Source organism: Manis javanica, chromosome 2, assembly GCF_040802235.1.
Source record: "Manis javanica isolate MJ-LG chromosome 2, MJ_LKY, whole genome shotgun sequence".
Classification (NCBI taxonomy): Eukaryota; Metazoa; Chordata; class Mammalia; order Pholidota; family Manidae; genus Manis; species Manis javanica.
This window is the reverse complement of record NC_133157.1, coordinates 37,693,164-37,707,000: the sequence shown is the minus strand read 5'-3', so window position 1 is coordinate 37,707,000 and position 13,837 is coordinate 37,693,164. Positions and strand designations below refer to the sequence as shown.

The window sequence follows — 13,837 nt, the reverse complement described above, 5'->3', positions numbered from 1 at the left end:
AGCAAAGTGTCATAATTCCAACTTTTGAAAAGTGGGGACACCTGTATTTTCTTCAGGGTTTTGGCCAGTGTTTACTAATAAATCTCAATTCCCTTTATAGTTCTGATTTAATTGTTTTCTGTCAAAGATTATCAGTCATCATACTATATGTCTGGTACCACTGAACATTAAGAAATTTTGCTTTCTGAAGGGCTGCTTCAGTAAGAATCAAAATGTAGCTGCACGTGTTCTCTCCCTACCGCGAACTTTCCACGCACTCCTGCCTTCCCCATACTCTCTCTCACTTCCAAGGAGACTCTAGTGTTAATATTTTTCAGGGTGTGTGGTGAACCTCTGGTATACAGTGGCCACTCAAGGCAAGTGTGTTTGATGAATGTGAATGGAAGGAATTTAGGAAGTAGGTGAGAAGAGAGATTTCTCCCACATTGAACATATAGTAAATACCCAATATCCGCTCTTTCAAATTTAAATGTAACCCTCTATATTTAAAAATTATAATTAAGGGATAGCTGTGCCCTGTAGCACAATATGTTGAGAAAAGAGCTTGGGAGTTAGACAGGTATGAGGAATGAAACCCAGCTATGGACATTTCATATCTGCAAAATGGGGTACTATTCCTCACTTCACTGGGCTGTTGGAAGAGTAGAATTAAATGAATGTATAAAAGTTCAATCATAGGGCTCTGCACAGAGTATGTTAACTGGTAGCGGTGGTAGTAGTATTAGCTATTCGTTATGCATACTATAAGCTGTTTATTCAGATATTCAAGATAGAAAACTACAATAATTTCCATACAAGTTGGGCAGGAAAACCTCACCACCTTTCACCTAGATGTAACCATTCCTTTGTACTCACATTTGCTTGAGAGGGTGCAACTGGAAACAACATATCAAAACCAAGTCTTGTGAACAAGGCCCATTCTCAGCTATTTTGGGGACTTTCCACCGGTGAACAACCTGCATTATAAAGCGTTGTTAAACGTTTAAAGAAAAAAATAAAAACTTCATTCATAACCATGGAAACCTTGAAGTCCTATATTGTCAGCGTGATTTCGATGCCCACTTGACAGGCTTTGCAAGGAACTAAGGAGGATGGGGTGGGGTGTAGGTTTGAGGGGATGGAGACAAATGGGTAAGGGGCGTGGTGGTGGGTAAGGGGACGAAGTGACCTCACGTACAGGAGCAGTCAAGCCTCTACCTTGATGCCCGAATCATTTAGAAAAACAAAAAAAAGTGCATTTCTTCTCCACTCCTTCGGTTCACTCCTTAAACGAGCTGGGCAGTCCACACCCTGTGCCTTAAAATGAGCACAAGTCATCCTGGTCTTAGGCCCTGGGCCCTCAGAAGTGGACCCGCACCCGAGGACGCTGCTGACCCATTAAGCAACCCTGCCGCGTCCCGCCCAGGACAAAGTCTCCCCAGCTGGGTGGGGGCGGCGGAGCCGGGACAGACTTGGCTCCGCCCCTCCGGCCGCGGCCCCGGCGGTGGGGCCCGTCGCCCCCTGCCCCGCCCCTGCTCCGCCCATCGGCCGGTGGCCCAGGGGGAGGGACGCGGAGACGGCGGCCGCTGCAACCGCGCAGCGCTCGGGAGCGCGCCCCGCATCCTGGTGCCGGCCCGCGCGTCTGAGCTCGCCGTGCAGTCCGCGGTGAGTACCGGCTCGGCCCGATCGACGTCCCGGGCGGGAACGCCGGCCGCCGGTCCCGGAGAGTCGGTGTGAGCCTTCCCCGAGGCGCCCGAGGAACCTTCCGCGAGCGGGACTGGTGCGCGCAGAGCGGCCCGGGGCGTGGGAGAGTCTGGGGAGGCCGAGGGGGGAATCGGGGCTAGTTCTTGGGGATTGACCTCTCCGCCTTGTCCCCGGCCTGTGCCGCGCCGGGGACAGGGGTCGGGGACTGGAAATGGCTCCCTCTTCCCTCTTTGCCTTGGCTGTACGTGCTGCCCGGGGAGTCCTAGCCGAGGTTTGTGCGGGCCTCACCCAGAGTCCCAACCCCGAGGCCTCAACAGGGAGCCCTCCCCCAGCCCGGGCCGGCGGAGAGGGGGATCCTCACAGAGGGGCTGGCAGGTCGGGGAATCCACACCAAGTGGCAAGGGGGAAATGTGGGAAGGGGGAAGATACCGCTCCGTGGAATGGTTGAGCACAGAGCCCACCCTAATAGATTCAGAAATGCAGGAAGGAGCTTGGGCTGCCTTTCCTAATTCAGCCCGCACATCCGAAAGGCACACCGTCCAGCAACACACAGAACTCACCTCAGCGGGGCCGGGGGGAAGGAGAAAAAGCTTCTATCTAGGACAGCAGTTCTGAAACTTTTTGGTCTCAAAAACTCCTTTACACTCTTAAAAAAAATTAGTATACTAAGGAGCTTTTGTTTATGTGGATTATGTCTTTCCATATTTGCCATATATAAATAAAAGACATTTTTATTATATGTAGTAATTCACTTAAAAATAATAGTGGTTCTGTTATATGTTAGCATAACATATTTGTATGAAAATATCCATATTTTCCAAAACAGAATGTTTCTGAGAAAGAGTAGCATTTAAAAAATATTTTTGCAAACCTCTCTAATGTCAGCTCTAATAAAAGGCAGCTGGAATCTTTGATCTGCTTCTGTATTCAGTGTTTTAGTATCACATCATGTAGCCTCTGGAAAACTCCACTGTATGCTCCTGAAAATGTGACAGGAAAAAGGCAAATAGCATCTTGGTATTATTGTGAAAGTGGTTTTGACCTTGTGGATCCCAAGGGTCCCCAACACCACACTTTGAGACCATTGTTGTAGCAAATGCTTCAGAGGCTTAAACTGTTGGTCCTTCTTGTTTTCAATGCTTCCTCTGAATGGAAACACACACCCCACCTCCTTCCACAGAGGACCAAGCTCCACTTCACTTTGGAAGCCAAATACTAGGTCCCCACATAAGAGATAACAAGCCCTGTTGGCCTCCTAAACTCGGTAAGGCTCACAGATGGCCACGGTTGTCTGTGCCTGCAGAGCTGGCCTGCCTGTCCACTGGTAGCTCAGCAGTGATGTGCGCACGGGACCTGTGGGTTCAGAGAAGTACCTACACTAAGTGTGCAGGGGTTTGTTTGAGAGCTGCCAAGCAGTTGAGAAATTACTTCCAAAAGAACAGGGAGGAATGCTTTAGCCTTCCTTTTTCATCCATACTCTTTGCTGTTTGTAGTCATGTAGCCTTGAGTTCACTGGGATATGAGTCCCCAGTCTTGGTGCTCTTCCACTTTCTCCTTTCAGAGGTGTGCCACCGTGAGTGGCACTTCCTCAGCTGCTGCCAAAAATCGATGTCCTGCAGCCTGGAGTAGCAGGTGGGATCCCTCACTCATCTATTTCCTTGGCGTCATGCTCTGTCAGAACAAGTTCCAGATGAAATTACATACATATATACCACTAAAGAAAATAATTTTCTCTTTCCCTTTTTGTTCCTCCATCCATAGAGCCTCTCTGCTCTGATGAAGCAGCTCAGACACTGCAGCTGATTCTCTGGAACTGTCGCAAGCACATAAGCATGTCGCCTCTGTTGTTGCACTGTCCACAGATGGGAGAAGGGAGTGGGGTCTAACCTCTGAGCACCTGCCGTATTCTTGGTGTGAAACAACTTTGATGGTGGGTTCTCATTCCTTCATTCCCTTCAGTAGACAGTTATTGACTACCTACCTACCAAATACGCAGCTCTGTACTGGACACTGCGGAAGGTAGTAAGCTCAAACAGGTGTAGTCCCTGTCTTTCTGGAGCTTACAGTCTGATAGTGGACGTGACTGCTGGTTAATTCAGACAGTCCCCTGTCTGAGTGTTCACATGAAACATACCCCTATGTGAAGAACAGTACCCCTACCAGATGTGTGCTTCTGCTGAGGAAGCCAGATTCACAAACTGTGAAGATAATGATAAAACCAACATTTATTACCGTGTGCCTGGCAAAGAAACTCCTTTGCCTTCCTTCCTCCACTCTTCCTTTTACGGAGGAAGTAAGTCCCTGTGAAGCAGGCAGACTCTCTACCAGGAAATGAGCACCAGTCTCGTTTCATTCATTGGTTGAGCCTTGGGCAAGGAACTTTCTCTCTTTGGGCCTCAGTGTCTTCTTCGTCTTTAAAGGAGACATTGGGCTGTTGATGTCCCAAGAAGTCGGTGTTTCGCTGGAGCTGGTTTGCACTAGCATTTGTACACATCTCTTCTCAACTCCACATTCAGTGGCATTGCATATTTTTAGCTTGAAGTCAGTCATTATGGGACCATGAAATCAGCGAATACTGTTAAGTCAAGGCTTTTCACCTCACTGGAGAGCAAGTTGTTAAAATAAACATTTACCAGTGCCCTGTTGCTACTGTCAGAGCCAGGGTGCATTTTATTTGTGCTTTAATATAAAGCAAACTCCTTAGCCTGGCAGCGGGCTACCAGCAGACCCTTCTACCCCCTTTGTCCCAGCGAGAAGGAGAAGCAAGTATGAGACAGAGGTTCATGCTGACATAGTCACACTGCACCTCATCTATTTCTCTGTGATGGAGGCTCCAGCCTCAGCCCTCTCCCTCCAGTTGACCTAGAGGTTAGAAAGTTCTTCATAGAATTAGCACCATTACCCGAGAAGCCATCAGCTGACCATCTCCCTGGATCGATGGAGTTCATTTCTTTTTTAGCTCTTTTTTATGGGAAATCTCAGAGATACAAAGAAGTGGAGAGTATAAGTCCCCAGCTTCAACAATCACAAACATTAACATTTGGCCAATCTTGTTCCATCTATACCTTTCCCCAAACTCCCTTCTTTTTTCCCCTCTTCCAGAAGTTACCATCTTCATTTTCAACCATATAAATTAACAAGAAATTTTTCTTTGTTGTATCTTTTTAGTAACAAGCAGGTACTGACTGCTGTAGCCAGAAATCTTTATATTCTGCCCCTGCTGTCGGCAGGAGGGAGCTACTGAGTGGTCCTTGATCACTTGCTGTGTCGTTCTGCTTCACTGCTTTTGCATTTGCTCTTCCCTTGACCTTAGAGTCTAAATGGTCTTCCTTTTGCCTTCTCCCAGCACTCCTCTGTAAAGCCTTTCTCAGCTCCTCTAGTTACAGCCGTCTCTTTCCTGTGACCCTTATCATACTATAGTTATTTGTGTGCTTATCATAATGTCCTTGTTAGATAGTGCTATTTGCATAAAACGAGGTGTTCTCCTTATCTCCCTTCCTCCAGTGGTATTTAGTACTGCTTAATGTGGAGAAGATGTTCAGAAATATATGCTAAATTAATTTCAATTGATTAAGGTCGTGGGAGAACATTTTTTTATTATAAAAGAAATGCATAACTTAGACTCATAGACACTGAGAAGTGACTAGTGGTTACAAGGGGGAGGGGAGTGGGTCGGGGTGGTAGAGATGGGGACTGTTGAATCACTGTGATCTACATCTGATAAAATTAGAAAAATAAAAAGGAATTATAACAAGAAAAAAAAATGCATCACATTTAAAGGAAAATATTCAGACACAGCCTAGGACCAAGAATGTTTTACCTCACCCACAAGGACTTAAAAAAATTGTGATGAAAAGAATCTTCAATTTGAGTTACAAACTTCACATTATAAAATAAATGAGTAATAAGAATGGATGTACCATAGAGAATATAACCAATATTATATTATTTTGGTATGGTCACGGGGTAACTACACTTACGTGGTGAGCGTTTATAATGCATATAATTATTGAGTTACAATGTTGTATATCTGAAACCAATATACTATTGTATATCAACTATATTCCAATTTAGAAAAGAATCTTCAATTTGAGCCAATATAAAAAGACAACTTTTTCAAGGAAAATGTCTTTCTTTATGGTGTGTTGCTATTTTTTCACATATGACTGGAGCCCTTTGGTTTTACCTGATTTTAGAATGCTTTTTCTCTGAGTAGATAAGAGTGACTGACCACATTTTAGAATATCCATTGTGTTTTAAAATGTAGATTTAAATTATCAGTAAAATAAACAGGCTATGTTTAAGGCCCACATGTTCCAGGAAGTCAGTAATATCATTGTCACATTGTGCTTTCATCTGTTAACCTTGTTTAATGATTACAGCGTGGGGCAGTGCAGGTATTGTTACCTTAAATCTGCAAATAAGTAAATTGAGGTTTAGAGATACAGGACAGAAATTGGCAGAGTCTGATTTTAAGTGTGAATTGGAAACCACAGGGCTCTGGGATGAGATGTTATGAACATGCAAAGACAGGAAATTATCTTCCTAAGCATTTTATGTCTTTGGGAGACAGACTAGGTGCTTGAGGTAAATGTGTATCCTGTAATGCCACAGAACTACCACCCTCTGGACCAGTCATGTCTCAGATTCTGCATGTTCTGCTTTAGTCTTTGTTGTAAAAATTAACCCACTTCCGGATGAACTAGCCAGGCTGCTGTGCACGTGTGCTGATATGGCGCTGTCTCTCTTTTTTCTTGACCTGCAGGAACTCTGGGCAAGCCCATCTTTGGATAGTGTGACTTGCCTGGGCTGTGGCTCTAACTGACCTCTATGGAGAACTTAATTATTCCTAATCCTCATCATCCTTTTATAAACTTTATTGTAAAATTACAAAGCAAAGTACATGTTGTGGCATAGTTCGTGAAGAAGGTGTGTCATTCTAAGAAAGTGCCCTCCTGCATGATCACCGGGTTTGAATTTGGGTTTAAGAAAAGGAAAGGTGAATAAATCTCAACAACAGCCTGTTATGTGCAAGAGCTAACCTACGACAGACGTACTAAAAATACAACACCGTAAGAGTGGTGGGATAAGCTGATAGAACCAGTCGGCTTCAGGACTGGTTTTAAGGACTGTCTCTTTCATGAAACCCTTATTTGCTCAGATAAGCAATCAGTTGCATCTTAAGTGCTGGCTGATGATGGGTTATTGATATTAACACACCCTTTAAAAGTTACCATCATGATACAGGTTTGCCAAAGTCAAGGATATTTTAGGGGAAACAGAGGTTAACTATCTAGTCTTCACATAGAGTTTGAAGTGAGATTTAATTTTTTTTTCAATCTCTTTGGTTAACTTGGGGGTCTGTAGGAGGACTATAAAATGCCATCACTTATGCAGCCTATTGGGACACAGCATGGCATAAGAGAGTCAACCCTGGCATCAGGGGGCCTGGGTTTGCCTCCCAGCTTGGCCACTTATCAGCCATGAGACCTTGACAAGCTACTTAACCCCTGATCCTTAGTCTTCTCATCTGTAAAAAGGGGTGGTGATGCCTTTCCCAAAGAGTTGATAAGGGACCACATTAGACAATATGCGTGAGGTGCCTGGTACCCCAAAGGTACTCAGAACATTGTCACCAGGTGGCAGTGTTTATGGAATGATGTAGCACTACAGCATAATGCCTGTACATTGATGCTCTTCTTCCAAACCTCTCTCCCAGTCCAGATCTCTTGAACTGCAGGGCCACCTAAGCAACTGCCTGCTGGACATCTTCATCCCAAATTCACCATATCTAAAACCAACATCCTAGTTCCCATCACTGGCTCTGCTAGTTTGCCTAATGACGAGTGTAGGAGCTATCCTAGACCTCTCTTTCTTCATCACTCACTCTCAGTCCATTCTGCTTTCTTAACTCTCCCTGGGATCTACTGTCCCTGTCCTCTTTTTCTGACCTGCCCCACCTGATGACAGAATAGCAGTGTACCTGTCTGCCTGACACCAGTGTAACATCCTTCCCCTGAGTCAGTCCCCACCACTATCAGAGTGGTCTCTGGAAGTCAAATCAGGTCTTGAAGAGTCCAGTTTAGAATCTTTTAGTGGTGCCTCCTTGTCTCCAGGATAAATCCAAACCTTTCTGTGAGGTCCCTCAGGATATAACCCCTACCCCTCCCTGTTCATCTCCTCGTAGCCCTGCCCCACCTGCACCCTGTACTTAACCCACATGGAACATCCACTGACTCCCATCGGGCCACCCTTCTGTGCCTTTACATATGCTGTTTTCTCTGCCCAAAATATTCTTTCACTGACTCTCTCCCTCTGGTAGTTCTGGAAAGCACGGGCATGGTGTTTCCTGTCCTTGAAGGCCTTTCTGACCCCCCACCCCCACCCCAGATTATGTACTCTCTCTAGATGTTTCTTTAGCTCTCTCCATCCACTGCGGCTGCAGCGTGGACTGCAGAGTACTGCCCGTATCTCAGTCTATGTGTAACTGAGGAGTGATGGCAACTTTTATCCCTTTATCCCAGCATTCCATAAACGTGTGTGTGAATGAATCTATGTTGATCGGTTCTCTGAGACTGCAGATCCAGAGAGGTCTAGGTACTACATGTGTCTAGTGCTGCCCTATTGTGTGTCACAGCTTTGACCCAATGGAATGGCAGTTGCATATAGAGGCCATGCCACTGTGTGGACCACTGAGGTGGACCTTGAGCATAGTTGCTCAAGAGCGGGGCTTGAGTTGGAGTTCTAGTGTCTGCTCTCAATACACCTGCAGTCTGGCTTTAGATTTCCAGCTCCTAACCACATCTCTGTGCTGCGATGGGCAAAGAACATGCTGGTCAGGAAATGGGAACATCAAGTCCTCCTGAGTTACCTTTCTTCTTGAAAATCAGTGAATATGGGTAAATACATTGAGCTTCTGGGAAATGTACTAGCTTGGGTCATCATTCTTGAGTCCAGGCAGTTCTAAGGTAGATGTGGGTAGGTAACCTCAGAAACTTGGTGAATTCATAGAAATAAATGCTGCCCTATGAGACCCCTGGCAGCCTGACACCCAGCCTTTTGTGGTGACACTCTTTCTTTCTAACTCCTAAAATTTCAGTTAGAAAACTCATTACCAGTGATCTATGAAATGAGTTCAGAAGCTTGAGGAAACCGTGCACTTTCTTGAGAATGGATATTATTGAGGCCTGCTCTGTAGTGCTTTTAAAAAATAGTTGCCTGCTCCTAAGACTTACATGCAGTAGGACTTGGTCTCTGCAATGTCATTTTGAAGCCCCACTAGTGACTGTGGCTTGCTGCAGGGTAGGGCACCCACATTCTCAAAAGGGGCTGAGGACAGACCTTGATGAGAGGGTGAGGTCAGGAGCCGAGGGCTGGGTCAGGATGTCTAGTTCTGAGGCGCCCTGGCCCACTTCTTCCTTTACTTTCTGGCCAAATGTTTCATGACCCCACGATGACTTTTCTTTCCTCAGTGCATCTCTGGAATTACAAATTCTGAAATAAGACTTTTTGGGAAACTCTGCTTATATTAGCTCAAGTGATAGCAGAAAACAAAAATAACTATTTCTTATGAGTTTGTGCTACTGCAGTTAATTTACAATAACCTTAAACGATGTGTTGGGCGAGCTGTTCTTTGGGAATTGCCTACGATGTGCTGTCTTGGTCAGGAAGCCTAGAACTGGGGAGCCGCTTGGTCAGACAATGCAGTGGCCATGGCCCAGGCCCGCCCAGTCCTGACCATTGCCTCTGGCTGTGACTGTGCACATCTGCCAAGTGACTCATGATCATTTTTATGATACACCCTAAAAATTTCCAGTGTTACTTAATAACGAAGTTCAGGGAAACAGAGGGGTTAGATTTCAGGAAGTAGCCACTTTTTAAATGCAATCTAATATTTTGACAAGTTAATTTCTTGTCAAATTTTAACAAATCCCAATGCTGGAAATCTACACCTTAAAAGTATAAACTAGGGAGAGCACTTTGAAGTTTGTTCTTAGACAGAACCCCTGTAGTGACTGACTCTGCTGCCTCCGCATGTCATCTCCTCCTTTTCTGCCCTCTCTTACCCTGCTCTGGCCTCCTCAGCCTCTTCAGTCCTACGTCAGGGCCTTTGCAGAAGACTTCATGCCTTTTCCAGATCACATATAGCTTGTCCCTCACTCACTTCCTTCAAAGCTTTGCTCAAGTGGCTCCATGTCATAGCTTTGACCTTCTGATACCTTCATGGCTCCCTCGCGGCCCGCCCTGCCTACTGCCTTCATCCTGCTTTATCCAGGGTCTGTCACCATCTGCCATTCTGTTTGTATATTTATTGGTTTAGTCTCCCTTCATTGTCTCCCTCTGTCCTCATGGAAGTAACATAAGGGCAGGGACTTTGACAGTTTTGTTCCCGGCGGTATCCCCAGTGCCTAAAACAGTTCCCAGCACATACTAGACAGTTAACATATATGTTTTGAATGAATAGATTCTGCAAGTAGCCTAGAGGAGTGTATATACTTTATGGGCCACTGAAAGGAAGCCATCCAGGTATGCAACTGCTCAGGTGTGGCACTGCAGATCACCCCAGGGACCACTGATCCATGAGGACTGTCAGAAGGGACTTCTTAGATCACTGACTGACCTTATATTACAGAGGCACACAAAAGGATTCAAAACAAAACTGAATAATTTTAAAAGTGTTACAGATCCTTTAAAAAATCTGAGAAAGTATTTAGAGCATTTTGGTCTGTTTTCCAGGATGAGACAGAAGAATAAGTGAAAAGAGATTGATAACAAAAGTTTAGCAAAAAAAAGGTAAGTTATTGTGTGATGGCAAAGCTTTCTGACAGAAGGCAGAGTCTTGTTTTATAAAGTGCATCTTGCATTTAACTAATGCTCAAAAAAAATGTGTCAATAGATTGTTACATTGTTATAAAGTCATTCCTTTCTCCAAGACCTTCCTTCTGCACTACCCTTCTTAATTTTTTTTTCATTCTCTCCCGAAACAGACAATTGCTCTTATGGCTTCTCCTTCAAATTTCTTATGGTTACAAGTATCACATTTAAGAGATGTGTGTGTGTGCTTTAAATTACTTTTATGAACAGCTAAGAGAATGAAAGAGGTGAGCTGGTCTCTAGGAAAATTCAGAAATAATTTAGTTATTCCAGTTTCCCAGAGGCATCTGCACAGATAAAGCAAAGAACTAATATCTGTAGCTCTCGTACCCAGCTGACAAGCCACAGGAGCCCACCAGCTTGAGTGGTTCTCACAGCCATCTTGTTCCCGCTTACATGGACACCCTTGGAGTCTCCCTTTTGACAGAAAGTTGTTTCCAAGTAGCATGATGTTTAGATACACAAGAGTTTGGGAGTAGGACCAATTTATTTCTTTTTGAATGGAAAAAAGTAGAGCATAGCTGATCTTTACAGTGAACAGAAGTAAACTCTAGAGATGCAGTGACACTACTTTACCTTTGGAGCTGGAAGCCATGAAAAGTCAGGATGGCTATATTTAAGAAAGTGATAAGAGAGGTGGTAAGCCATGTAAAATAGAGAAGAAATCTCTGTTGTTTGTATCAACTTAAAGAATCCGCTCTTGTTTGTTTTTAGACATCCTGAATAAGCAGTTCAAGGATGTGCTGTCTGTGCTTGAGACCATAAAGCGGTGATTCGCAGCACAGCACTTGAAAGCTCTTTCAAACTAAACAAGCTGTCCTGGAGACTGATGTGCACACTGCCCACCCAAAAAGACAAAGACAAAAACAAAGAAACAACTCTATCTTCCCTACGCCATCACTGACAAGAGCTCTGCCACTCAGGGTCACTGCTCTGCTCTGCGCCCCCCTTCCAGTGTGCGCAGACTGTGTGGTTGGTTGTAGGGCCCAATCATATCTATGCCTCTTTCTCAATCATAAAACCACCTAAAAGTATTCACCTCTGACAGAAGACACAGCTAAATCTTGGATTTGTATACTCCAAAGCCTGGAAGGAGACCCAAAGAGGTGAATCTTAATTTGACCTCATCATTGGCATTTAGCCAAAAGTCAGTCAACTGTGCTGTGTAATGAGCATCATCCCGTGACACACCCCTGCCCATGGGGTGTATGGTCCGAGATGGTCTTCCAGCCAGAGTGATGGGTTAGCAGTGCACTGCCCATATGCCCTCAAGAAACCCATCTGTAAGATGACTGCCTGGGCTTGGAAGTTCAGGCTGGGTTACAGACAGGAAAGCTCACTGACCCAGAAGGGGATTTTGCCCATGATTTAAGCTAATCAACTGCTTACCTTGCTATAAACAAGTCGGTTCACAGTGCAGCCAAGCTTGGGGTCAAACTGTGCATTAGGTTTCAGGGCTTCCATCTGCTGTGAGGGCTCCCGTTATATAAAGGGGAATCTTGTGGATTGCAGGTCTGAAAATCAGATGGAGGCCAAGGTCAGTCCTTGACTCTCCAGGGTGATAGAGCTGAGTCTCATCTACATGAATAGCTCAGGCAAGTCCCCTCAGACACGAGAACATTTGGTCACCAGAGGCCATTTTAGTGTCACTCAGTTTGGCCTGTCTCCAGACAGGCAGTTTACAAGAGAAGAAATTCAGATGTCTAACAGACAGATGGAAAGTATTTCACCTTCACTAGCAGTGACAAAAATGCCAAAGATTAGCTTTTCATCTCTCAGTGTGGCAAAGGTAAAAACTAATTACGTTGCCTGATTTAGGCAGCTCCATTCACTGCCCCAGAGAAGGGTCATAAAATTGGTGCAGCCTTTCCCAGGCAACAGACGTGTAACAAATAGGAGATATGATAATCCTTTCACCCAGCGGTCCTACTTCTAGGAACTGAAAGCTAGGAATTGAAGGAAATGGATTAAGGACCTGCTCAAAGAAGTGTGTCCAAAGGTTGCAGCATTGTTTGAATGTTAATTCTTGGAAACAACCTAAATATTTTAATAATAAGGCATTAAGTAAATTGTTATATATCTGAATGCTATTTTTATGGTATAGTTAAAAGCGGTATAAAATATCACATGAAGGCACTATAAAGATGTTTGTAGTCTATTGCTGAGTAAAAAGAAAAGCAAAAAAAAAAATGTCTAATTCATTTTTTTAAGTAAATCCAAGTGCAGTTAAAAGTCATATTAAATGAAACTCCAAACCATGGTATTAAAGATGACTTTAAATTTCTTCTTTTGCTCACCTGCATTTTCTAATGTTTCTACAATGAGCATCTATTGCTTAGTGTAATATTTTTAAAGTTATTATCACCCAAGGAGACATGGTCTAGTAACAAGTTTGGTACCCTGCTGGGGTGGGGGTGCCCAGGGTGGGGGAGGGAGGTTTATAAGGCAGGAGTCCAGCTTGGATTGATGTTTGATTGTTAAAGTGTGGAGCTGTCCATCTAAAGTTAAATTATGAACTATTCATGGATTCTTTTTAGAACCATTTCACTACATTGGTGGATAACAAAGGACATATTTTGGGGAGCAAAATATGTTTCTCTAAATAGTATCAGTCACAAATTTACTTTCAAATAAATCTTGATCAGACATTATAAAGAAAAGACTGCATATTATAGTTACAGGAACTTTTTATGAATTGCTCTATCTTCCTTCCAAGTCATAGCCAAGTTTTTATTTTATATAACTCTTATTTATAGTTCTTACTCCTTATATGAAATACCCTCTGTAGATATTTATGTACACATTGAAAATGACAGCTCCAGGTGTGTAAAAGGTAAGTAATAAATAATTGCATGCTTACAGGGAAGAGAACTTGGGTTCTGTTTAGAGGTATGTAACATAACATGTTTAAAGCACCTCTATCCTTCACTCAATGGTTTCTTCTACTTAGAGGTAATCAGTTTATTCTATAGCTTTCTTTTTGTATTCACTTACATGAATGAATTTATACTAATAGTCTTGAATGGATATATACTAATAGTCTTCAAGTTTTTTAACATAAGTTTTTAAACTCAGCTATATTTTCTTTCTGATTCTACCGCTCAGATTCTAGTAGATAATATTATTCTGCAACTTTTTCTATTTCACTATATCACTTAATGTCTTTGCTCACATTTCTCATGTTGAATCTGCATAAGGAATTGCATGTTAGATATTTATATTGTATGTTTGTTAAACTGATTTGCCTTTACTCCTCTGCCTCTCTTGAAATAAACCAGTC

General features: G+C 43.6%; 1 protein-coding gene across 8 annotated transcripts in view; it reads left to right on the top strand.

Annotated features, from left to right (window-relative positions):
- Positions 1-1,502: 1,502 nt before the first annotated feature.
- ACO1 (aconitase 1) overlaps positions 1,503-13,837 on the top strand; it is a 53,516-nt gene continuing 41,181 nt past the window's right edge. The window contains exons 1-4 of one of the 8 annotated variants that reach the window (XM_073228400.1): positions 1,509-1,644; positions 3,445-3,613; positions 10,420-10,476; positions 11,272-11,663. The gene's annotated coding sequence lies outside the window, so the exon portion shown is untranslated. Of the gene's footprint in view, positions 1,760-3,444; positions 3,614-10,419; positions 10,477-11,271; positions 11,664-13,837 lie in introns of all 8 variants that reach the window. The other 7 variants (XM_073228403.1, XM_073228399.1, XM_073228398.1 and 4 more) reach the window with 7 other exon arrangements.